Here is a 25,892-nt window from a genome sequence, read left to right as displayed (position 1 = left end):
TACTCCCGGTGCCGAGCCGGCCCCAGCTACTGAGCATGCCCGGCGCGGCGACGGGAGCCAAACGAGAGCGCTTGAAGCTGCGGTTAAGCACTGATTTCACTTCCTAGGGGCCTAGCGTGAAATGGGAGGGGTCTAGTCAAGAAAGAGGTGGTGTAGCCCATTTTAGAGATGGGGAAAGTGAGGCCCGGGAGTATTCACGTGTGGGTTTCACGGGCGGGGCTCCCTGAGTATCAGCTTCCACTAGTGTAGGCCAGAGCACTTTCCCCGGCAGAGGCCTTGCCGGGGGTGTGGTCCTGCTACGCTCTGTGGGAGGGGTTGATTGGCAAGGCAACTGGAGTCCTATAAGAAAAAGCACCACAGAGAGCGCTGATTAATTGCCGAGACAAACTGTATGGGTCAAAGTGGAAAGAGTGGGTGTGCTTTCTGTTGCCATGATTGCGTTACGACCCAAGAAATACAGTCGTTCCTTTATTCCCATGCTGCTGGGTAGTAGAAGCAGCAGGCACCCACCACTTAATCCGGAGGGGATATAAGGCTCTTTAACCGAAGCACCTACAAGAGAGCTAACAATTGGATTGAGTGCTATTTTCAGTTTCCTGAACTAGTTTAGGGTTGTTGTGGGGAGTGAATAAGATCACGTGTATCAAAGCTTTGTTAAACATGTAAATCTCGAGGCAAATGCTAAGTGTTTTTGTGCAGCAGCAGGGCACTGAGGGTTATGTATTGTTCGTCTTTAGTCCTTGAGTTGTCGGGAAGAGGCCCATGCTATATTTCATCCATCCTTTTTAAACGGGGCCCTTTAAAAATAATGTTCACACTGAGAACATTAGAGGGGCAGGGAAGGATTTGAAGGAATCACCGTCACAGAATAAGAGCACATATGCTAGAGAAGCTGCCTGAAATGTAAATTCAGATACCAAGTCTATAAACACGTCCATATGCCTGCTACTCAGATACCTTCAGGCTAGGATTCCTGTTGCCCTTCTCCCCTCAATCTAACTTCAGCTATGTTGAATCTGATTTGTTTACGAACATGTTTATTGAGAATGCGTTAGGATAAATTTGCCCATGCTATAGGCGTGATGAGGCAATTAACTTAGACAGTAGAGTGAAAAGAAGGTTGTATATCTGAAAACAGTTTTAATCCTGGCTTTGTGATTGTCATTCACTGTCTTTTTAATCATGCAGGTGGTAAACTACCTAAGGACAGAGAGAAGAGGGAATACGTGCTCCCAGAGGGGGTAGACAAGGAGCCCTAAGGTAAATTTGCTTTGTCGAAGTTCCTGTTTGACTTACAATTTGATGCATATTTTGAATTCGACTTACTACACATGCGCGTGTGTGCACACATGCGCACACACACGTATAATTTAAGTTGCTTAAATGTCTCCCCTCCTGAAAAATTGCATAAAAATGGATGCTGCGGAAAGACATGACCTGTTTTTCCAGTGCTTTCACGTAATTCCTGTTTGAGAGATGTGGGTGTGGGCCATAGCTAAGGGTCCTCCAAGCTCAAATGTTGCTCAGTAATCTGCTCAGTAGACATTTATTGAGCTGCTTCGAGTACACCAGGTGATATACAGAATGGTGTGGGTTAGAAGGATGAAGTGGACACCATTTCTGCCCTTTAGAACCTCATAGTCTACTGCGAGAGACAGACTATTAATGAACTGCACTTCAGTACAACAGATATGAACAGGGAGCCCGTGGAGCACTTGAGGGGGTAACCACCAGACTGTCAGAGGCTCCAGGACACCTTCCCAAATAGGATGACGCTTGAGCTGAGTCTTAAGGGTCTAATTAAAGTCAGTGGGTATTTGTTGACAGCCTGCTAAGCGTTAGGTACTGTGCTAGGCATTGCGGGTACGATGGTGAACAAAGATGTGGTTTGCTCTTATGGAGCTTTCTGGCTACTGGGAAGGATATTAAACAAAAATGTGTTGAGCAATTGCAAGGCAAAGCAGGCGAGTGAAGAGCATTCCTGGCAAAGGAAATGACAATAGCATGTGCCGAGACCCCATGGTTAAGAAATTGGGGGTGAGGTTGGGGGCTGCTGTTGGCAAGAGAAGAAGCAGAATAGATAAGCAGCTTCCAGATCACAAAGGTCCCTACTTGTAGGTCTCATTGCTGTGGTTTTAAAGGGGGGGAAAGACGTTATAATACAGATGACTTCTGTTCGGAGTGTGTAAATAGACTTGAAAATGGGTTAACATTATTTTGAATGTAGTGTTGGGTTTCACCATCCTCGGGCCCGGCAAAGCTGCATTTGAAATCAAGTTAGAGGTACATGTAAAAGATGCATAATCTTTACTGCAAAAAGGGAAAAGTCTGTCTCTGATATGGCTTACATTTGCCTTTATTGTGGTTCTCTCAGCCCTGTCTTAATTCTTGATGTTTGTTTTTCAGCATTTTGCTCCAGTTAATGTAAACAGTAATTAAAAACAAACACCCTTCCTTCAGGCATCAGGGTCATTGGCCTTTCTTGGAAGCTAACATACGAAAGGAGCCACTGCTCTCCTGCAAGGACACTTCGTCCCCTGATTATGAACCAGGCACCTCACCAAGTGCAGTCCTAGGGCTGTTCTCACTGCATCTGCATTTCTTTATTTTTACCTTCCTGGAACACACAAATAGGCTGGTGGATGGAGAGGCATCTTTTCTCTGATGCTGAAGATTAGGAGGCTACTACTTTCAGTTGGGATATCAAAAGCGTAGGGTAGACCCGCTGACCTTGTGGTCTCTGTCTCGGGCCTCTCATGAGTTTAGCACCCACTCAACATTAAAAAGCCAACCCTGGGAGAAAAGAAAGATAAAAGGCTAGTAGGCTCTATCTTTCTTCAGACTGACCTTAGAGCCATCCATTACCCCAGAGGTTTCTGATGATCCTCATAGTAGCCCTCTGGCTTTCTGTGTCCCCCTTCTGCTCCATGTTTTCATCTAAACAATCTAGGTCATTAATAGAGAAATTAAAGGAAACATGGAGTAGACAAAAATGAGAAATAAGCACTTTCAAGGTCATGGAAAAATATTTATGAATTAAAGCTTGCCTAAGAATAAGCAAGTATTTTTTAATACTTTAAAAATATTTTAAACTATGTGGCAACACCAAAGTAGATGTCATGTGGATAAAAAAGTACCAGATGTTCTGCTATAATGTCATATATGTCTTCCTGAAGAATCTCCTGTTCTGCAAAATGGCACGCTAAAAATTCACAGGGCTTATGGGGGAAACGTGTTACAGAAGATCCCTTAAATCCAATGGAACTTTCTAATCAGAACACTAATGAAAACAATAACCATCCTAATAAAAACACTCATGAGGTTAGAGGCATTTGCACCCAGCATCACAGCCATCAATGCTTGGTGGCCCTAGTGCTGCTTCTTTCCCAATGTGGATCCTCAAGGGCATTCACTTCTAATAGAGGCCATTTTCATCAGAATTAAAAATCTAATTAAGGAATTCCCAAATTATTATTATTTTTGTTTTTTGTGAGGAAGACCAGCCCTGAGCTAACATCCAATGCCAATCCTCCTCTTTTTGCTGAGGAAGACTGGCCCTGGGCTAACGTCCATGCCCATCTTCCTCTACTTTATATGGGATGCCGCCACAGCATGGCTTGCCAAGCGGTGCGTCGGTGTGCGCCCGGGATCCGAACCGGCGAACTCCAGGCCGCCGCAGCGGAGCGCGCGCACTTAACCACTTGCGCCACTGGGCCGGCCCCCAAGAATTCCCAAATTATTAAAAACATGGCGAAAGGTCTTCACAGCTCCATTATCAGTATTCACAGCTTTACCAGATAGTTTAATGTTGTGGGAAACTTAGAGGTTGTTGAAACCACTAAACCAATCACTCTACAGGGGTAGAGACTTGAGCAGGATTCTTCTGTTTTTCTTAAAGTCTTCATATATTGCTAAGACTTCTCCTTAATTGTGAGAAAGCTTGCTCCTGATCACTTCAAAACTTAAAGTGCTAAGAAAATTCATACGTGGACCAACTGTACTTCCACCTTATTTTAACCTCATTCTCCTGTTTGCCAGTCGTTAATGTGCTATTTATTGTACACAAACACTTGTAATGGAACAGACTGTAAAACATAAAATCTCTGCCATCCGTAGGTATAAAATCTGCTTGAGAAAACAAACAAGAAAATAAATTTGTGGAACAGTGAGAGAAAATTAGCTGCCTAACTTGGAGGTACTGACTCTAAATTCAACATCACATGGTGAAGGAATGAGATTAGTTGGGCCTGGAATAGATGAAGAAGTTTTCAAGGAGAAAGTAGAACTTGAGCTGCAGAGGTATGAAGCAGAAATGATATTTAAATAGGCAAAGCAAAGAAAGGAAGTAAGGAAAAGACAACATATGGAATGGCCTGGAAACAATACTGACCAATAATGTGAGGGCTTGAGTAGAATGGTGAGAACATAGATGTTGAATAATAGTAGGAAACATGGTTATCCCCATAGCGTTTTCCCAGTATGTAAACAGATTTGAATGTAAGACATAGTAGTAGTAACTGATAAGGATCTTTAGCAGAGATATTATAAAATGAAGAAGTATTTTAAGGAGGTGGTCTGGCAGTGGTATGCAGAATAACTTTGAACACTGATTTTCAAACTTATTTTTCCTTTACTGTGGGATTTTTTTCCTAAGTAAAACTCTTCACAGAACCCCAATATGTACAACAGATACAAATCTAACTGACCTGTTTGAAGTTAGCGTGGGAGTGGAAACTATAGCCCTGCTCATGACCACTTGTCTTCTCTCTCACCCTCTCAGGCGACCCTTTGAGGCACACTGCTGAACTCTAGCTAAAACTAGATAAAGTCCTGGAGGATAAAGTCGTGAGGATTAGAACTAGAGTAGCCCCAGAGGAAATGAAGAGAAAGGAATGAATCCAAGAGACATTTAAAGGAACAAACTGTTCCTCTCCACAGATTATATACAGGAAGCAAAGGAAAAGAAAGAGTAAACAAGAATTACTAAAATTTTGGCTCAAGGAAATAAAAACTTAGTAGTAAACTGGGTGATAGTATCTCAACAGGTCCTTGTCATTAACAAGCTGGGCCAGACCAAGGAGCCTGGTACCCAGAAACTAGAGACTAATTAGGGCAGGACAGGAAAGCTAAGAAGGTTCCTGTAATCACCAAAAGGAAGAGTCCAGACAGGCTGGTAGAGCAGAAGGGTTGTGTACCAGTAGGCAATAAGCAGGCAGACAGCTAGACTCTGGAAGTCTAGCAATGGATGTCCTGGCGAGCAGGCAGAGAATAGATTCCAGACAGTCAGGTGGCAGTCAATAGGCAGAGGCTGAAGCAAACTGTACGTAGCAGGAATCCAGTCATGGGGATTGGGGTTAAGAAACAAATTAGCAATCCTTTAAGAGATCTGGCAAGACAGTGCCAAACAAGGCAGGGCACTAGGCCTAAAAGAATTGGCATATCAGATGAAGTCCAAGAAGAGGGGCAGACACAGGCGAATGAAAATGGCACCCAAGACACCCAGTTACTTCAGCTGGTCTGTGAGATCACAGTGGGACCAGAAACGATAGGTCCACTTGATGCTAAGCCACCAAACTATTCCAATACTGCTCCTTAAATCCTCTCTGACCAGGAGCAGGATTGGTCCCAGTGGAGGAAAAGTGGACAAGAAAAAGCCTGGAAACAATAATGACCAATAGTGGTCACTTACCTGGAGGTAAAGGTTACTGTGTCCGATTGTGATGATCACAGGGTTTGGGGCAGGAAGCCAGGCAGCTAAAACACAGCCCCACAAAAATTAGTCCAAGAGACAATGGTGCCAATTTGTCTTTTTGAGGAAAATGTTGAGACTGAAAGAGACTTTGAGGATTCCCAGATTCGTGCCACCTAGGGTTTTATACAGCACGCTGAAAACCAACCCTTTGAATTTTATCTGGAAAATAAGCTTCTAACAAAGAACAGACTTCCCTGTTCTACATTAACCAAAGCCCAAAGTGATTTTCAAGAGTGGCTTAGCAGATCATGAATGGTAATTGTCCAATATGTAGTTTACTAAGACATAGGTATAGTAATAAACAGTGAGAGAAAAACTTTTAATTTGCTACCTAAATTGTGTGGATCAGAGAAACAGACATTGGTGTTCATAGGGATGCTATTTATTTTATGAGGATGAAATTTTTTTAAAAAATCAGTATAAACAGTCTCTTAAGGATGAATATAGTTCAAAAGTGAGACTAAAATTGTGCAATTAAATCTATTGTTTCTTTTACTTTGTGGTTTGTGTTTATTTTCTGACCTTTTCAAGATATAATTAATTACATGAAAATTAAGGAACACGTGTTTGACATCTGTAAATAATAACATGTTTTCATATCTGGGCATCAATAGTTAGGCAAGTCTTAGAAATAGATTTATTTTTGTTTTATATATTCTCCCACATAAATTTTAACAGCTATATTGAGATTTAATTCACATATCATACAATTCACCCTTTTAAAATGTACAATTCAGCGGTTTTTAGTATATTCATAGAGTTGTACAACCATTACCGCAAACAATTTTAGAATACTTTCATCACACCAAAAAGAATCCCTTCCTTAGCCATCACCCCTCCCCAGTCCTCCCAAACCCACCCCCTCCCCAGCCCAAGTCAACCACTAATCCACTTTATGTCTCTGTAGATTTGCCTATTCTGGACGTTTCACATAAATAGAATCATGCCATATATGGTGTTTGTAACCGGCTTCTTCACTGAAAATAATATTTTCAAGGTTCATCCATCCCACATCAATTTTCATTTGTTCATTATTATCTATTTGTTTCTTGGGCACGGATACAAATCAGTTGTTTAAGCCACCTCCCCTGCTATATACAGAGTGACAAACCTATACCTACTTACAGTTCCACAGAGTTGATATTCTCACTTGAACACCAATCTTGCCCCTCCTCTCCTGGCAGAAGCAGGAGATTTGGGGTTCAGTTTTCCTATGCAATGATATAATAGAAGAATTCCTTTCTGACCCGGGGCCTGACATTTTATGGAAATGACCTCAAACACCATATTTACTCAGGTATACATTGTATACCAGAACAACTGTTAGAAGTTTATATAAATTAACTCAACAGGGCAACCCAGAAACCAATTACATTAAATTGTATTTTACCTAATACAGTAGCAGAGAATATATAGGTCTTATCTTACTTTTTTTTTTTTTTTTTTTTGCTGAGGAAGATTTGCCCTGAGCCAACATCTGTTGCCAATCTTCCTCTTTTTTTTGTGAGCAGCCGCCACAGCATGGCCACTGGCAGACAAGTGCACTCAGGAACCGAACCCGGGCCGCGAAAGTGGAGCACGCCAAACCTTCACCACTAGGCCATCAGAGCTGGCCCGTATCTTACTTATTTTTAAGTCGTTCATTCCAACATATTAGAAGCTAAAATGTACATCTACATTGGCATCACATTCATTCAAAGGCCTCCTTTGATATTTGCATGAATTTTTAAGAAAAGTTTTGGGAAAGACTTTTGGTCACTTGAGACCAAGATGGTCTCAAGATTGGTTCTTGAGAACTAGATGCAAGGATATTTATTTTGCTGCTGCTTTTATTTTATTTATTATTTTTTTTCTAATAGCCCTATAACATTGTCTCGTGGCTGCCTTCAAAACAGAAAGGCTAATGTAAGCTGCCATCTCATCAGTACTAGCAACTTCACCTCACACTCTGATATTATACAAGGGCAGACCGGCCTCTAAACCCTATGAACCAACCCTGATTTGCATCAGAATTTTCATCCTTTAATCCCTCACCATGTTGTTTCTTTACACCATCAATATGCCTCAAAGCCGTAACTTCAATAGTGGCCATATTCAGAGACACACAGGGCGAGCTTGAGCCCAAATCTACAGAATAAAGCTTTTCCATCACAGGCACAGCCCTGTATATGGCCCTATGATAATATATCACTTATTAGAAGATTGCTTTTTTCCTTTTGTACTATTTTTGATGATTGTGATATAGGACTAAAGTAATTAGATTATATTTTAGCCACCATATTAGAACTTATACATATAAGTTTAATTAAATAATATTGTATTAACAAATATTGAGTAGTAACTATGTCCAGGGCATGGTGCTAAGGATAAATGAATGATACACTATTCATGATCTCAACAGGCTTAGGATGTAGTCAAGGCAACTGACAAGTATACATCTAATTGCAAAAGAATGTTACAGAAACATATAGGAGGAAGAGAATAGGGAAAGTTTCATGGAAAAGCTGGGCCTTTAAGTATAAGTAGGATCCCAAAAGTTGGAAATTAGAGGAAAGGGCATTTGACGGAGAGGGAACAGCATGACCAACAGCATACAGAAAGGAAAATGTGGGCCAAGTTTAGAAACTGATTAGTCATCTAATGGGGCTGGAGAGTAGGTTTTGTGAATGTATAGTGGGAGATAAAGCTGGGAAAGTAGAGTGGGACCAAATCAGGAAGACTTTGAATGCCATCTTGAGTTCTGAATTTATTCTATAACCTGTGGAGAGTCACCAGAGATATATGAACAGGAAAAACACATGATTAGACCTATGTTTTAGGAAAATGCTCTGGCCTTGGTATGTAGGATGGTTTGTAAGATGAGAAACTTGAGGCAGGGAGATAAATTAGGACACCACTTTCAAACGCCATTCTCTTATTGGGGAATGAGTATGTTAGCTCAACCTGGATGCCAGCTATAGGAACCTGACCTAGTGTAGATATCCAACATTGCCCAGAGAAGGAGGAGCTGGAAAGATGAGCCAAGGCAAAATCTGCTAAGAATAACCAAGAGTCAAAAATAAGTAAATAAACATAGTGCAAAGGACTGAAGTCTCCATTAGACTTGGCTTGTATAGACCCAAGAGTTTGTAGGATAGAGTCAGGATCATAGTGAGAAGCTGTCTTAAAGAAGGAAGGAAAATCAACGATAATCAGCCTGGAGGCATCCATAGCTTAACTTTATTGCTTGGTGGATATGAGATGCATGGGTGTGTTAGGCTGGTTCAAGGGACCAGAGGCAGTTGGTTGGATATTTCGATGATAGACACGCACTAATAAGACCATGAACTGGGGCTGTAGAAAAGAGAATGGAAAGATGGGAACAGATTTCACAGGTAATACTCCCAGGCTTTGATGACCTGATATAGGCAGTGGGGGAATGGGAAAAGTAGAAGATGATTTGGAGGTTTCAATACTGAGTAACTGGGAGAGTGATAATACTGCAATGCAGATTGGGAATCTAGGAGGAGAAATATATTTGGAAAAATATGATGCTGAGTTATGTATGGAAGAAGCCACATTTCAGGTACCTGCAAATGGAGAACTCATTAGACATTAGGTCTGCTGTTTCATAGAAAGTTTGGAGTCAGAGATGAAGATTTAGAGTCATTTACATAACAATATTAGTTGAAGATGTGGGAGTAGGTGAGATCACCAAGGAAACGAGTGTAGAGGATTATGAGAACCAGAGAAAGAAGTTTGTTGAAAGCTCATTTTAAGTGTGGACATGGGGGAAGAAATCATCCAAGGACATAACCTAGCAAAGTGCATTACTTGTGGTAGATTCTGCGATTTCTATACTGAGTAACAGGGAGGGTGGTAATACTGTGATACTAGAATGCAGATTAGGAATCTAGGAGGAGAAACATTTTTGATGTTGGATGGCTGGAGGATAAGAAAAAAATTCAGACAGGTACAATGGCATCCAGGAGACTGCAATAACACAGAGGCCATCCATTAACTTTAAGAGATAGTAGCCAACAGAAAAGTCAGAAAGGACAAGATCTTTGGTGATTTAAGACAGAAGTCAGGAAACTGATGAGCAGATTTCTTTTTCAAACAATACACACTTGGAAGACCATACACACATTAAAATAAAGCTAATGTTGCTCAGAACTCCACTTTTGTGTGTGTGTGTGTGTGTGTGTGTGTGTGTGTGTAAGGAAGATCAGCCCTGTGCTAACATCTGCCAATCCTCTTTTTTTTTTTTTTTTGCTGAGGAAGACTGGCCCTGGGCTAATATCCATGCCCATCTTCCTCCACTTTTATGGGACACCACCACAGCATGCCTTGCCAAGCAGCGCATCGGTGCGCGCCCGGGATCCAAACCGGCAAACCCTGGGCTGCCGCAGTGGAGCGTGCGCACTTAACCGCTTGTGCCACCGGGCCGGCCCCCTGAACTCCACTTTTGAGACTGCTTTCAGAGACAGTTCACCAGCCAAACAGGAAAAACATTCTGGTTTCTTCATAGTCAGAGATTACTCATTCTTGACATACACAAGTGTCTCTGTCAGCTTCTTTCTCTCTCTTTTACTCCTCTCTCTTCTCTCTTCCTTCTCTTCTCTTCTTTACTCAGCTAAGTTCATTATCCTTCCTTTCCTGCCAGATGTAGTAGTTCAAACCCCTCACTCCCTGTTCCATGAAAATCTCTGCTGGTGTTGGCCTGTGACCAGACATAATAGGGTAGAGGGGCTATATAGGGTGGACGCTAGGTCCAAAGGGCCAAGTTGAAGCTAAGAGCCAGGGGAAGCAATACTCAGAATGTATCAGAAAGTAGACTGCCTGCCATAATTTTATTTGTGTGCTGGAAGCCTGTTCTGAGTGCTAGAGGTTTATAACATGCAAAGTACGGTAAGTTAAGGATTGCCTACATATGTCCTTATGTATTAAAAAGTATACACAAAGCACACAGATATACACATAGATAATCCTTAATTTATCATGTTAATGTATATACATACAAACATGTCCATTTTAATAATGACAGAGAGAGGCAGAAAGAATGAATATGGATATGAGAGACCACATTCATTTTGGTTATTCAGGAGATTGCATTTCATTTTCTAAATTTATTCTTCCTCTCTGTTACTTCTAGAAAGCTGAACTAGCTTAATTTGGATAGTGAACTGCACTTTGAAAATATGTTTCAAGAGCTTTAGAACATAAATCCAACGTCTTAATTGTGAGTTCTTACCTTTAGAGAGCACATTGAATTTCTACCTTTAGGGTAACCCAAGATCACTGGCTTAATTTAAAGACTTGCCTCTGGGTGATTATGGCATATCCAGAGGGTTTACCATGTGGACCTCAGACGTCAGGATTCTTAGCCATACTTGCCAGCTTTGCACATCAAGGCAATTCAGAAGAAAGGGCCTAGAGGACAAGCCCTAGAGATAGACAGGTAGTCAATATGAACCGTGTTGAGCTGGAACAGTGGTTCTCAAAGTATAGTCCCCAGACCAACAGCATCAGCATCACCTGGAAACTTGTTAAAACTTAAAAATTCTCGAGCACCAAGCCAGACCTACTGGATCAGAATCTCTGTGGTGCGATCCAGCAATCTGTGGTTTAACAACCCTTCCAGGTGATTTGAATGCATGCTCAAGTTGAGAACCACTGAGGTAGAAGAAAACAAGTCATGAGCTGGACGATTAGAGGACAGAGGAAAGAGAAAAACAAGGTACCAGCGAGGGAAATGGAGTTGGATGAAGGAGGAGAATACTGAAAGATGAGTACACGGAATGGTATCACTCAGACTGAGAACAGCTCTTCGATTCAGATGTTTTCAAAGGGCTAAATGTATGTTTAAAATGTAGCAATAAATTGAGTAGAATGGGAGACTAGGTGTTGAGTCAAGGGCGAGAACAGAGTCAGGAGTAGATAGTATAAAGGATGGATCAAATCCAAACCAGCAGGAGCTGTCAGGGGTGGAGCAAAGCACAGCAGTGGTAGATGAGCACAAGAGGTGAATTGGTTGCTTCTGATGGTTAAGGGAAACTCTGATGCCCCTGACACTCAATACCGTAGTACTACCAGAGAGAAGAACAGCAGCTCCAAGGGTGGGAATGGGGCCAAGGGGAGGGGATATATTTATGTTCCAAAATTATCTCAGTGAGTGCTTGAAACAAGACATTTAGTGTAATCCAGGCCCTTGATATTTCAGCAGGGAGTATGGCTTGTGAAACCGCCTTATTCCACATTCACAGCCCTCAACTGTGCATGAAATGTCTAACGCCAACAGAAATCAACGGATCTATAAGAAAGTAGATATGTTCAAATCTGAAGAAGATGGTTTGTGAACTAGCCTTTGTCATAATTCGGATATACTCTGCTAGGAGGCTTTCTGGTTATCAGCAACACAAAGTCTGTAAGGAGAGGAAATTAATTAGGACTAGCAGAAACCCAAGTATTTAAGGTCAAGGACCTGGGTGAACCAAGTCATCTGTACAGTGTGGCTTCAGATGGTGGAAGAGGACAAGGAGGTGGTCCATCAGGGAGGAAGGCCTAGCAGGCTCCACTGTAAAGCAGGCTGTAGTTGGTGCCTGTGTTTCCAGCCGGGCAGGTGGGCCAAGGCAGTGAGGGATCCATGCAGTAAATGTCTGTGTTCAGCGTCAGGCAAATAGTGATCTGTCTGATCAGGCAAGTATCAGATCCGTCTGCGTGCACCACAGGCCCAACTTCTAAACAGAGAAGTAGTTCTCAACCTATTTTCCACTGGGACCCACCTGATGGATGAAGATCCTTGGTTCAAATCCCTGCTCCTCCACTACTGCCTATATAATTTTGAACACATTGCTTAATTCCGCTGTGCCTATTTCCTCATCTGTAAAGTAGGATCTACTTCATAGTGCTGGTTAGCATTAAATGAGGTAGTGTATATCAAATGATTAACTCAGGGTCGGCTATGTAAAGCACTGAATACATGTTAGCTATTATTGTGAGAGGAAGTACACGTTATGGTTTATTCCACCTTTTACGAGACTTTGTGACCTCGGCCAAGTAACTTGACTTTACAATGCATTAGTTTCCTCATAAATAAAATAAGGTTACAAATAATACCACCATCATAAATTGCTTTGAGAAGGACATTAACTAATGCATGTAAAATGCTTTATACAGTGCCTGGCACATAGTAAATACTCAAAAAATGTTAACTACAATTATTATTCCTTGAGGTTATATGTAATTCCCTGAACTCTTTATTGAGGTATAATTGATATACAATCAACTGTACATATTAAAGTGCACAATTTGATAAAATTTGTATCCAAAATAGTCAAATTCATAGAAGTAAAGAGTAAAATGGTGGTTGCCAGGGGTTCGGGGAAGGGGCAAAGGAGGAGTGCTAATCAACAGGTATAAAATTTCAGTTATGCGGGGCCGGCCCGGTGGCGCAAGCGGTTAAGTGCGCGCGCTCCGCTGCGGCGGCCCGGGGTTCGCTGGTTCGGATCCCGGGCGCGCACCGACGCACTGCTTGGTAAGCCATGCTGTGGCGGCGTCCCATATAAAGTGGAGGAAGATAGGCACCGACGTTAGCCCAGGGCCGTCTTCCTCAGCGAAAAAAAAAAAAAAAGAGGAGGATTGGCGGATGTTAGCTCAGGGCTGATCTCCTCACAAAAAAAAAAAAAAAAAAAAAATTTCAGTTATGCAAGATGAGTGAGTTCTCGAGATCTGCTGTACAACACTGTGCCTATAGATAACAACTCTGTATTGTACACTTAAAAAATCTGTTGAGGGTAGATCTCATGTTAAGAGTTCTTACCACAATAAAATAAAATTTTAAAAAGACATATGTATATAACCTTGTGCAACTATCACCTCAATCAAGAAAATGAATATATCCATCAGCCCAAAAAAATTTCCTCTTGCCCCTGTGTAGTTCCTCCCTCCCTCCCCAGCCTTGGTCCCAGGCAAACACTGATCCACTTTCTGTCAGTGTAGATTAGTTTGTGTTTTATACAGTTTTATGTAAATGGAATCATATACTGTGTACTCTTTTTTCTCTGGCTTATTTTACTCAGCATATTTATTTTGAGATTCATCCATGCTGTTGCATTTTTATTGCTGTGTAGTATTCCATTGTATGTATATACTACAGTTTGTGTATTCAAGTATAAGTCTTTGTGTATACATAGGCTTTCATTTCTTTTGAGAGAATACCTAGGAGTGGAATTGGCTGGCTCATATGGTAGGTGTTTATTTAACTTGTTGAGAAACTGCCGAAATTGTGGTGCATCCATACAATAGAACTGCTCAGCAATAAGAGGATGAACAATTGATATGCAAAAAAACCAGATAAATCTCAAAATAATTATACTGAGTTAAAAGCCTGATGGAAAATAATACATACTATATGATTCCGTTTTCATAATATTCTTGGGAATGCAAAATAATCTGTAGTGATTGAAAGGAATCAGTGGTTGCCTGAGCATCAGGGGAAGGAGACTATAGGGACAAGAGGGAGGGATTAGAGAGGGACTGAGGAATCTTCTAGGGCTGAGGTATATGTTAATTATCTTGATGTGTCATGAATAAAAATATTTTATAGATATCAAAAAAAAAGAAACTGCCAAACTGTTTTCCAAAGAAGTTGTATCATTTTACATTCCCAGCAGCAATGTCCTCTATCCTTGGCAATACTGGTTAACGCCATTCCTTTTTAATTTTGGCCGTTCTGATAGATATGTGATGTTATCTCATGGTTTTAATTTGTATTTCCCTAATGACTAACGATGTTGGCATATTTTCATATGTTTATTTCCTATCCAAATAGCTTTCATGAAGTGTCTGCTCAAATATTTATTTTTAATTGGGTTGATGGTTTTCTCATTATTGAGTTTTGAGATTCTTCTTGTATTCTGAATGCAAGTCCTTTATCAGATAAATGCTTTGCAAATAGTTTCTCCCAATCTATGACTTCTCATTCTCTTAACACTGTCTTTTGAAAAGTAGAGGCTTTTAATTTTGATTAAGTCCAATTTACCGATTTTTAATTTATGGACTGTACACCGGGTATGATATCTAAGAAATCTTTGCCTAACCCAAGTTCACAAAATTTTTCTCCTATGTTTTCTTCTAGAAGTTTGATAGTTTTAGGTGTTACATTTAGGTCTATGATCTCCTTTTAGTTAAATTTTATAATGGAGCAAGGTATGGATTGAAATTCTGTTTTTGTCTGTTGTTCTACTACCATTTGTTGTTCCAATTGTTCTACATCCAATTGTTCTACTACCATTTGTTGAAAAAACTATTCTCTATCCACCTTGCACTTTTCTCCATCTCACACCTTTGTAAAAGATCAGTTGCCCGTATCTGTGTGGGTTTATTTCTGGACTGTTTATATTCTATTGCATTGATCTATTTGTCTATCTTAGGTCAATACTATACTTTTTTGATTACTATAGTTTTATAATGAGTTTTGAAGTTAGATAGTATTAGCCCTCTAACTTTGCTCTTCTCTTTAAAAGTTGTTTGTATTTCTGTATAAATTTTAGAGTCAGCTTGTAAATTTCTTTAAAAAAAAAAGTCTGCTGGGGCTTTGTAGGAATGCATTGATTCTACAGATCAATTTGGGAAGAATTGGCATCCTCACAAAATTTAGTCCTTCAATCCATGGAAAGGGTATATCTGTCCATTTATTTAGGTCTTTTCTAACTTCTCTCAGCAATATTTTCTATTTTCAGTTTGAAGGCTTCACTTCTTTTGTCAGATCTATTCCTAAATATTTCATAGTTTTTGATACTATTGTAAATGGTATTTTTTAAGATTTTAGTTTCCTATAGTTCATTGTCAGTATACAGAAATACAATTAATTTTTTATATATTGGTCTTATGTCTTGCAACTTTGCTAAACTCACTTATGAGTTCTAGTGGATTTTTTGCAGATTCTATTGGCTTTTTCAACATAGAAAATCATGCCTCCTCAAATAAAGACAGTTTTACTTAATCCTTTGCAATCCAGATGTATTTCATTTCTCTTTCATGCTGGATAGCACAGGCTAGAACCACTAGAAGTAATGTTGAATAGAAGTGGCTAGAAAGTGTTGGATTTTGTCAACTTCCTGATTTCAAAATTCAGTAGAAAGCTATAGTAATAAAGACTGTGTGGTACTTTAAAAAAAATAAACCAGAAATAAACCAGTCACTTATGGTCAATTGATTTTTGACAACGGAAATATTCAACAAGAAATAGTAGTCCTTTCAACAAATGGTGCTGAGTCAACTGCGTATACACATGAAAAAGAATGAGGGTGGATCCCTACCTCACATAATATACAAAAATTGACTCAAAATGGATCAAAGACCTAAATGGAAAAACTAAATCTATAAAGCTCTTTTTTTAATTTTTTGTGAGGAAGATCAGCCCTGAGCTAACATCCATGCTAATCCTCCTCTTTTTGCTGAGGAAGACCGGCTCTGAGCTAACATCTATTGCCAATCCTCCTCCTTTTTCTCCCCAAAGCCCCAGTAGATAGTTGTATGTCATAGTTGCACATCCTTCTAGTTGCTGCATGTGGGACGCGGCCTCAGCATGGCCGGAGAAGCGGTGCGTCGGTGCGCGCCCGGGATCCGAACCCAGGCTGCCAGTAGCGGAGCGCACGCACTTAACCACTAAGCCACAGGGCTGGCCGTATAAAGCTCTTAAAAGAATACATAGGTGTAAATATTCCTGACTTTGGTTTCTTATGTATAATACTAAAAGGACAAGCAACTGAAAAAAAAATTGAACTTCATTAAAATTAAACTTTTGTGTTTCAGAGAATACCATCAAGAAAGTAAAAAGATAACGCACAGAAAATATTTGCAAATCATATATCTGATGAGGGTCTAGTATCTAGAATATATAAAGAACTCTTATAACTCAACAATATAAAGGCAAATAATCCAGTGTATAAAAAGGCAAAAGATTTTAATAAACATTTCTCAAAAGAAGATATGAAAATGGCCAATAAGCACATGAAAAGATGCTCAATATCATTAGCTATTAGAGAAATGCAAATAAAACCACAGTGAGATACCACTTCACACTCACTACGATGACTATAATCAAGAATACAGGAAATAACAAGTGTTGGCAAGGATGTCGAGAAATTGGAACCCTCATGCATAGCTGGTGGGAATATAATAAAATGGTGCAGCTGCTTTGGAAAATAGTTTTGCAGTTTTTCAAAAAGTTAAACATAGAGCTATCATATGATTCAGCACTTTAACTCTTAGCTATATACCCAAGAGAATAGAAAACATATGTCCTCACAAAATCTTGTACGTGAATATTCATGCCACCATTATTCATTAATAGTCAAAAGATGGAAATGACCCAAATGTCCATCAACTTATGAATGGATAAACAAAATGCATTATATCCATACCGTGGGTATTATTCAGCCACAACACATGAAGAATGATTCATGTTATAACATGGATGAACCTTGAAAACATTATGCTAAGTGAAAGAAGCCTGTCACAAAAAAGGTCACATATTATATGATTGCATTTACATGAAATGTCCAGAATATGCAAATCCACTGAGACAAAAGTAGATTAGTGGTTCCTGGGGTTTAGGGGAGAAGGGATGAGGAGTGACTGCTAATGGTTATGAGGTTTATTTTTCAGATGATGGAAAATGTTCTGGAATTACAGAGTGGCGATGGTTGTAAAACTTTGTGAATATACTCATAACCACTGAATTGTACACCTTGAAAGGGTGATGGTGTGTGAATTATATCTCAATTTTGAAATAAGAACTTCTGTATAGTGAACAGCCATGGAAAACAGAGATAGTATTTCCCTCCAGAGATTACTGCCCATTATAGATGATAAATTCAAGATTCCTCTCTTATAATGTACCCTACTATGTGGACAGGTATCTTCTAGCACTCTTTGCATCACTCTGTGGGAACTGGGCCTCAGGGAACTGTTTCGAATGCTGATACTCTAGCAGCTGCTATTGCTGATGTTAATAAATTGTCCTTTGTCTCTGACCCTGGAGTCTTGGGTCTTCTGCCAGCATCTATGAAACTGTGGCCAACTAACTTGTTAACTTGTACATAGAGTAAAATCTCAGACTCTTCCAAGTTCTTGACAAGGACCATAAAATTAAGTTAGTTCAACTTTGTCATTTTACATATTTCAAAGCTAAATCACATAGCTATGTATTTTATTTTAAGAAAGGTGAGGAATAAATCAACGGGAAGAAAAACTGGTTTCTTTATGGAATAGGTTTATTAACCCTTGACAATTTTGTCCTTAAGTTGTTAGCATGGTGCTAACAGTCATGCCATATTTCTTTTTATTTGTTAGACTCATATTACAGTACCATTTTACATACACAACTCTAAGGAGGACTCTCTGACCTTTTCTTGCTGGCATTTTCTGACCTAAAACCTTCTTCTTTCACTTCTAATAGCATCTTTGAAGGACTAAAGAGAAAAGAGATCTATAATGAAGATTCACTGGTGTATGTAGAGATCTGTGATCAATTTATCCTTGGTTAATAGGAAAATGGTAGCATTATAAAAAATAATTTAGAAGGCACTGAATGCTTCTTGAAATGTATCATAACTTCAGGATAACTTTTTTAAGATAGTTATCTGCTAAGAGATACAGTACTTGATACAGGCATACCTCAGAGATATTGAGAGTTCGGTTCCAGACCACTGCAATAAAGCGAATATCACAATAAAGCAAGTCACACAAATTTTTCAGTTTCCCAGTGCATATATAAGTTATGTTTACAATATACTGTAGTCTATTAAGTGTGCAATAGCATTGTATTTAAAAAAGCAATGTACATACCTTAATTACAAAATGCTTTATTGCTAAAAAATGCTAACCATCATCTGAGCCTTCAGTGACATGTAATCTTTTTGCTGGTGGAGGGTCCCGTAAAAAACACAGTATCTGCGATATTTGCAATAAAGCGAAGCACAATAGAACGAAGTATGCCTGTAATGAGTTGGGTTATCTCACTACTTTTGTACCCTGGTTCTTATATATCATTAGAGATCGTTCTACTTCTTGACAAACAATTCACGTATAGTTTGATTTTTTTTTAACTGTGTTTGTATTTCAGAGTTCTTATATATAGCCTTGTGTTCAGTGATGGCTTAGCTCATAGTATCCTGTCAAGACTGATGTTTAATTTATATAACACACTCTGCAAGGTCATGACCATCATGTTATGACAAAAATTAACATAGCTCTGCTGAATTTTTTCTGTAAATATAAATACCATTTTATAAAGTTTTTTCAAAAAAAATATCTACAGGCATACCTCGTTTTATTGTGCTGCGCTTTCTTGCACTTCATAGATATTGCGTTTTTTACAAGACCCTCCAACAGCAAAAAGATTACAACTCACGAAAGGCTCAGATGATGGTCAGCATTTTTTAACAAAAAAGTATTTTTTAATTAAGGTATGTACATTGCATTTTTAGACATAATGCTATTGCACACTTAATAGAGTACAGTATAGTGCAAACATAACTTTTATATGTACTGGGAAACCAGAAAATTCGTGTGACTCACTTTATTGTGATATTCACTTAATTGCTGTGGTCTGGAACCAAACCTGCAATGTCTCCAAGGTATGCCTGTAAATGAAATGGGTTTTAAGACTTCAAGCAAAAAACTAAACAAGTGAATAAATTAAGTCTTAAAAATAATAAGCTCTAATATTTTATGCAGTAGTGTTAATTAAGCAGTATTCTAGGGCTTAATATATTCCTTAATCTTGGTTGGGTCACCATGGGTCTAGCTGAATTTGCTCCTTCAACACTGCTTTTCCTCTATAATAATATTTAGCACATTTTATTGTACTTGCTTGTTTATGTTGTTTCCCTTCCTCCAGACTGCAAACTCCTCAAGGACAAGAAATGTATTTCCTTTGTCTTTCCGGCCCTAGCACCTATGCCAGTGCCTGGAACAGAGTACCTATTCAGAAGTGGATGTTGATTCCCCAGGCAGAGCAGACCTTTAGAAAGGTAACTCACAGTCAACTAGATTTTGCTAAAAATCCGATTTTTAAATTTATATTAGATGATATGCATTTACAGGGACCTTTCTTTGTATTCATGAATGTGGAAACCTAAAATTATACCTGTTATGCACTGAATTGTATCCCCACAAAATTCATATGTTGAAGTCCTAATACCTGGTATCTCGGAATACGACTGTATTTGAACATAAGGTCTTTAAAGCGGTAATTAAGTTAAAATGAGGTCATTAGGGTCGGCCCTAATCCAACATGACCCATGTTCTTATAAGAAGTGTTTGGAACAGAGACACACAGAGGGAAGACCATGTGAAGACCCAGAGAGAAGACCACCATCTGCAAGCTGAGGAGAGAGGCTTCAGGAGAAACCAACCCTGCCAATATTTGGACCTCAGACTTCTTGCCTCCAGAATTGTGAGAAAATAAATTTCTGTTTAAGCCACCCAGTCTGTGATACTTTATTATGGCAGCCCTAGCAACTAATACAATAGCTAGCAAACTAATACAATAACTTAAAGATTGTTTTAATAAGTATGGAATTTTAAAAAAATCTCATGGTCCTGTGGGAATATTTAAATACACTACATTAGACCTTCTTCTCCACAGAAAATATAACTTTATAGTGACCCAGTATTTATTTCTTTTCTCTATTGTCTTTCATTTATGCAAATTTACCTACACACTGACAATTCCTTATTCTCTGGCTCTCCTCTCTCTAGGTTTCATGGTTCTTTTTTTTTACAACATAATCCCTCAACTCCTGGGTAGAATCACAGTAAAAGTGACAGTTTATTTCCCCATCACATCTCTTTCTAAAGCATCTGCTAACTTCTGTGTAACTGGGGGCTATCATCCGCTTCTCCTGTGCTACTAACTTACTAGCATAATATATGAGCCAGGAAATGTATCTTAGAAAACTATGGGGCCAGCCCGGTGGTGCAGCAGTTAAGTTCACGAGTTCTGCTTCGGGGGCTGGGGCTCTCCGGTTTGGATCCTGGGCACGGACCTACTCACTGCTCATCAAGCCATGCTGAGGCTATGTCCCACATAGAAGAATTAGAAGGACCTACAACTAGGATATACAACTATGCACTGGGGGCTTTGGGGAGAAAAAAAAAAACAAGAGGAAGATTGGCAACAGATGTTAGCACAGGGCCAATCTTCCTCAAAAAAAAAAACCAGAAAGAAAACTGTGAATGATAAATGAAATAAGTGGATACACAAAGAGAAGAGTTAGTTCTCTTATGAAATGTTATCATTCTTCATGTTTAATTTTGGAATCAGAATTGACTTAATTTTATCACAGGAAAGGGCCTGGTATAGTAGTCTTTTCAAAGGAAGCAATTGTTTTTATGATATGATTTTTTTTCTAGAAAAATTACAAGGAATGAATAGAAATATTCATAGCTTTTCTCAAAACAAAGTAGTATGCTACAATCTTTTGAAGTTAGATAGCATATTTCTAACAAGATATACCCAACTCTGGAGAGCCATGTAGATAGCTGCTTTGACAAAAGAACAAAACCCATTAGCCAATTTCTCAGAATAATATTTCTAGCCATAGCAGAATATTCATAGGCTATCAAATTTAGTTTGAGAGGACATCCCTGGGATTCGGTAAGTACACAAATGAATTAATTCTCAAGAGTAATCTGTTTCATGATGAACTTCAAATAATGTATTTCCAAATATATAGTTATCTTTTCTATGAAGACACAGAAACATTTTCTGACTGAACAGTAGACAATGACTCGACTTGAGATTTCCTCTTTTTTTTTTTTTTTTGGTGAGGAACATTGGCCCTGAGCTAACATCTGTTGCCAATCTTTCTCTTTTTGCTTGAGGAAGATTGGTCCTGAGCTAACATCTGTGACAATCTTCCTCTCTTTTGTATATGGGACACTGCCACAGCATGGTATGGGGAGCAGTGTGTAGGTCTGCGCCCGGGATCCAAACCTGTGAACCCCAGGCCACTGAAGTGGAGTGCATTAACTTAACCATTATGCCACCAGGCCAGCCCTGAGATTTGCTCTTTTTAGTATAAAAATTGTGGGAAACATGGAAATTTTTATCCCTGAATTATTGATCAAATGAAAGACTAAATATTTAGTGACTTCAAGTAACATGAATTCACTAGGAAGAGCTGAGTATAAAGTGCCAGATAACCAGCTGAAAAGTGAAAACAAAATCAGGGGAACTCATGGGTGTGTTGTTGTTGTTATTGTTATTGTGTTAACGACCACATTCAATCACTCAAATCAATTGTTGATTTTTTTTCATCAAGGTGCCTGTATGTGCTTCCTGGTTGACTTGGGACCAGCTCAGAGGAAAACTGCTCTGCTCTTAGTCTTATGTGGTTCATTTTTCCTTTCTAATGAGGGACAACAGATGGAGTCCATTATATTCTTGTAAAGCCTTCCTGTTCCCTGTTTTCCCGCGAGGCCTTCCTGCTAAAACTGGCAAGAAGAGAGTGGCAACTTGAAGATCACAATTCTTTGACTTCATCACCCCCAAAGCCTTTTATTTCCATTCCACTTTAGCTAAATGTTCCCATGGACATACCTTAGTGTGTAGAAAATTTAGTGCATGAACCACCTGTGTCAGAATCGCTTACAGAGAACTTGTTTAAAATGTGGATTCCTCAGTGCCTGCCACCCCAGTGATTCTGATTCAGTAGGTCTAAGGTGGAACCCAATAATATTCATTTTGATTAAGCCCCTATGTGATTGTCGTGCAAGTGAATTGTTGACCACACTTTGAGGAACACTGCTTTAGACTCACGTGTATCAGTGTGGGGGATGGCTGAGACAGCTCTCATTTGAAGTCCTCTGTTTTCGTTGTAAAAATAGGTGAGTTTGGGGGCTGGCCCAGTGGCATAGTGGCTAGGATTGCATGCTATGCTTTGGGGGCCCATGGTTCGCAGTTTCGGATCCCAGGCGTGGACCTACAGACCGCTCATTAAGCCATGCTGTGGTGCTGTCCCACATACAAAATAGAGGAAGATTGGCACAGATGTTAGCTCAGGGCCAATCTTCCTCACCAAACAAAAATAGGTGAGTTTGTCCAATTTCCTGCCCCTCATCCCATTGGCACACTTCTATACATCCTTCAGTATCCAGACCAAAGTAAAACCTTTTAAGATAGCTTCTCCTCACCCAGTTGATCAATCTTATTTTGAGTCACTAGAGTATCTCATGCTTGTCTTTATTATGGTTCTTATCACACACTGTAACAATTGCTTCTGTCTCCTTAAATTTTGACGTTCCTTAGGGTTTTGTTGTTTGTCTTCTTCTTTCCTTACTCTTTACACATTCCCTGGGCAATATGATCCATGCCCATGGCTTCAACTATCGCCCATACAACTGATGACTTTCAAATCTGTAGCTCTAGACCACAGCTCTCTCCTAATCTCGAGATCCATACTTCCAGTGATCTACTGAGCATCTCTACTTGATTGTTTATAAGTACCCCATGTCTCAGTGTCAAAAACTGAACTTATTTTCTTCATGTGTCCCCAACTCCACCCCCAAATCTGCTCCTCCTCTTCTGTTCTTCTAAATGGCACCACCATCTACTCAGTTGTGGAAGCCAGAAATTGAGCAGTCATTCTACATTCCTTCCCTCATTCAATACTGTCAGATATTCTTCTGAGATATTTCTCAAATCTATGTTCTCCACTCCTCCACTGCTATTGCACTGGACAAAAATTAGTTTATTATAGTATATGGTAGTTTATGGTAGAGCCAAGACTAAATAGAGATATTACTTGGTAAAAGGCAAATAATTACACATGTTGATTCTTCAAAAATCTTCCATGTTTATTCCATTCCTAAAGATGTTGAAGAGATAATTAGAGAGAGAGAAGTAGAGGATAGTAAGTGAGCCACATCCTCATCTTTCACAGCACAGAGTAAATATATAATGTCTAAGATCAATAAATCAGGAAATGGCAGCACAACCTGTTAAAAATGCCATAAGGATACAGTTAGCCAAATCCAGAATGTGGGAAATTCATTGGCCCAAGTGACCTGAAGTACTAAGAAAAAATAAATGGCATGCAAAATGGGATAAAGGAACTCTTATAGATTACTAGAGATTTAAGAAACGTGTCAACATAATGCAACATACTGATTTTGTTTAGCTCTTAGTTCAAATAAACAAGAAGATATTTTGGGCACAGTTGAGGAAATTTGAACACAGATTGGGTACTGGATGCTATTAAATAATTATGATAAAGGTATTGGAATTATGTTTTTTAAAATTCTCCTCATCTGTTAGAGATATATACCAAAGTATTTATGGGTGAAAAGATATGATGTCAAAGATTTGCTTTAAAATACTCCAGGTCAAACTTTATACAAAAATTAACTCAAAATGGATCATAGATCTAAATGTTAAAATCTAAAACTATAAAAATGCTAGAAGAAAACATAGGAAAAATATTTAAAATCTTGGGTTTAGCAAAGATTTCTTAGATATGATACCGAAAACACAATACATAAAAGAACAAATTGATAAATTGGACTTCAACATTAAAAATTTCTGCTATTCAAAAGATACTGTTAGGAGAATAAAAGGACAAACCAAAGACTGGGAGAAAATCTTTGCTAAGCATATATTTGATAAAGGATTGTATACAGACTGTATAAACAACTCCTAAATTTCAATAATAAGTAAACAAACAACTTGATGATAAAATGAGTGTGAGAAAAGAACTAGCACAGTAGTTCTTTTTGCTCACTCCTCACACATCTCCAAGAGAACTTGGAGCCATTACTGATCATTGGACAACCTCTGGGAATGTGGCACTTGGGTGGTTCTTTATCTTAATGGTTGAGGATTTTATTGTGTACACATGGAGCAAAGGACCATGTTATACTATCTTGTCAGGGTTCCTTTGCACAAACATCAAGATTGATCACGTGCACCTAATTTCATTGTTGGGGTCCTGCGTTTTGGTTGCCATAGCTGGTTGCATAGCAGGATGTACCTATGTGTCCAACCCTCCATAAAACCCTTGGACTCTGAGACTTGAATGGCCTTCCCTGTACAGCGTCTTTACATATGTCCCTATAGTTCACAGCCAGAGAAAAAGTATGTCCTGTGTGACTCCAGATGGAAAAGGACTTGGAAGCCTGTGCCTAACCACTCTGGACTCCACCTAGTCGATGTCTTGTTCCTGTTGCTCTTGTTCTATATATTTTTTCTGTAACAAATGTTAGCCGTGAGTAAAACCTGTTGTTGAGTCTTCTGAGTCCTTTTAGTAAATTAGTGAACTTGAGGGTGGTCTTGAGACCCCTGAGACAATAGGAGAAGAATTTGAGTAGAAACTTCACCGAGGAAGATATAAGGGTGGCTAATAAATACATTAAAAGCTGCTTAATAACATTAGTTATCTGGGAAATGCAAAATAAACCACAATGAGGTACTGTTTTATACCTATTAGAATGACTAAATTTAAAAATATTGATCACATCAAGTACAAGGATGTGGAGGAATTGAAACTCTCATACACTTTATGTATAAATATAAAATGGTACAATCACTTTGGAAAAACTTTGGCACTTAAAATGTTATACATACACCTACCATACAATTCAGCCATTCCACTCCTATGTATTTACCCAAGGGAAAAGAAAGCACGTGTTCATGCAAGACTTATACATGAATGTTCATAACACGTTTATTTGTAATAGCTCAAAACTGGAAACAATCCAATTGTCCATCAAGGGGTGAATGGAAAAATTAATTGTTATATATCCATCCATTCAATGGACAACTACTCAGCATCCAAAATGAAAGAACTATGGATCCACACAATATGGATAAATCTCAATTATACTAAGTGAAAGAAGCCAGACAAAAAGAGTACATATTGTATGATTCTATTTATTTAGAATTCTAGAAAGTCAACTAATCTACAATGTCAAAAGCAGATCTGTGGTTTCTGGATTGGGGAAGGGATACAGGGCAAGGCAGGAGGATATCAGAAAACATTTTGGGGTAAGGGATGTGTTCATTACTTTGACTGTGGTGATGGTTACATGAGTGTATACATATTTTGAAACTTGCCAAGCTGTACACTTTAAATATGTGCAATTCATTGTA

The 25,892-nt window shown here is 39.0% G+C and overlaps 1 long non-coding RNA gene across 2 annotated transcripts; it reads left to right on the top strand.

Moving 5' to 3' along the window:
- The first annotated feature begins 5 nt into the window (after positions 1-5).
- LOC131401218 (uncharacterized) lies at positions 6-22,372 on the top strand. Of its 2 annotated transcripts, XR_009217604.1 has the most exons (5): positions 6-82; positions 1,189-1,260; positions 19,641-19,773; positions 20,072-20,198; positions 22,069-22,372. It is a non-coding gene; the product is annotated as an uncharacterized LOC131401218 (long non-coding RNA). The 2 variants fall into 2 exon arrangements; XR_009217603.1 differs by lacking the exon at positions 22,069-22,372 and having other exon boundaries at positions 20,072-20,224.
- The last annotated feature ends 3,520 nt before the right edge of the window (positions 22,373-25,892 follow it).

The sequence above is a fragment of the Diceros bicornis genome, chromosome X, assembly GCF_020826845.1.
Source record: "Diceros bicornis minor isolate mBicDic1 chromosome X, mDicBic1.mat.cur, whole genome shotgun sequence".
In the NCBI taxonomy this organism is placed as follows: Eukaryota; Metazoa; Chordata; class Mammalia; order Perissodactyla; family Rhinocerotidae; genus Diceros; species Diceros bicornis.
Note: the sequence above shows the minus strand (reverse complement) of the source record. Positions and strands in the feature narration are given on the sequence as shown.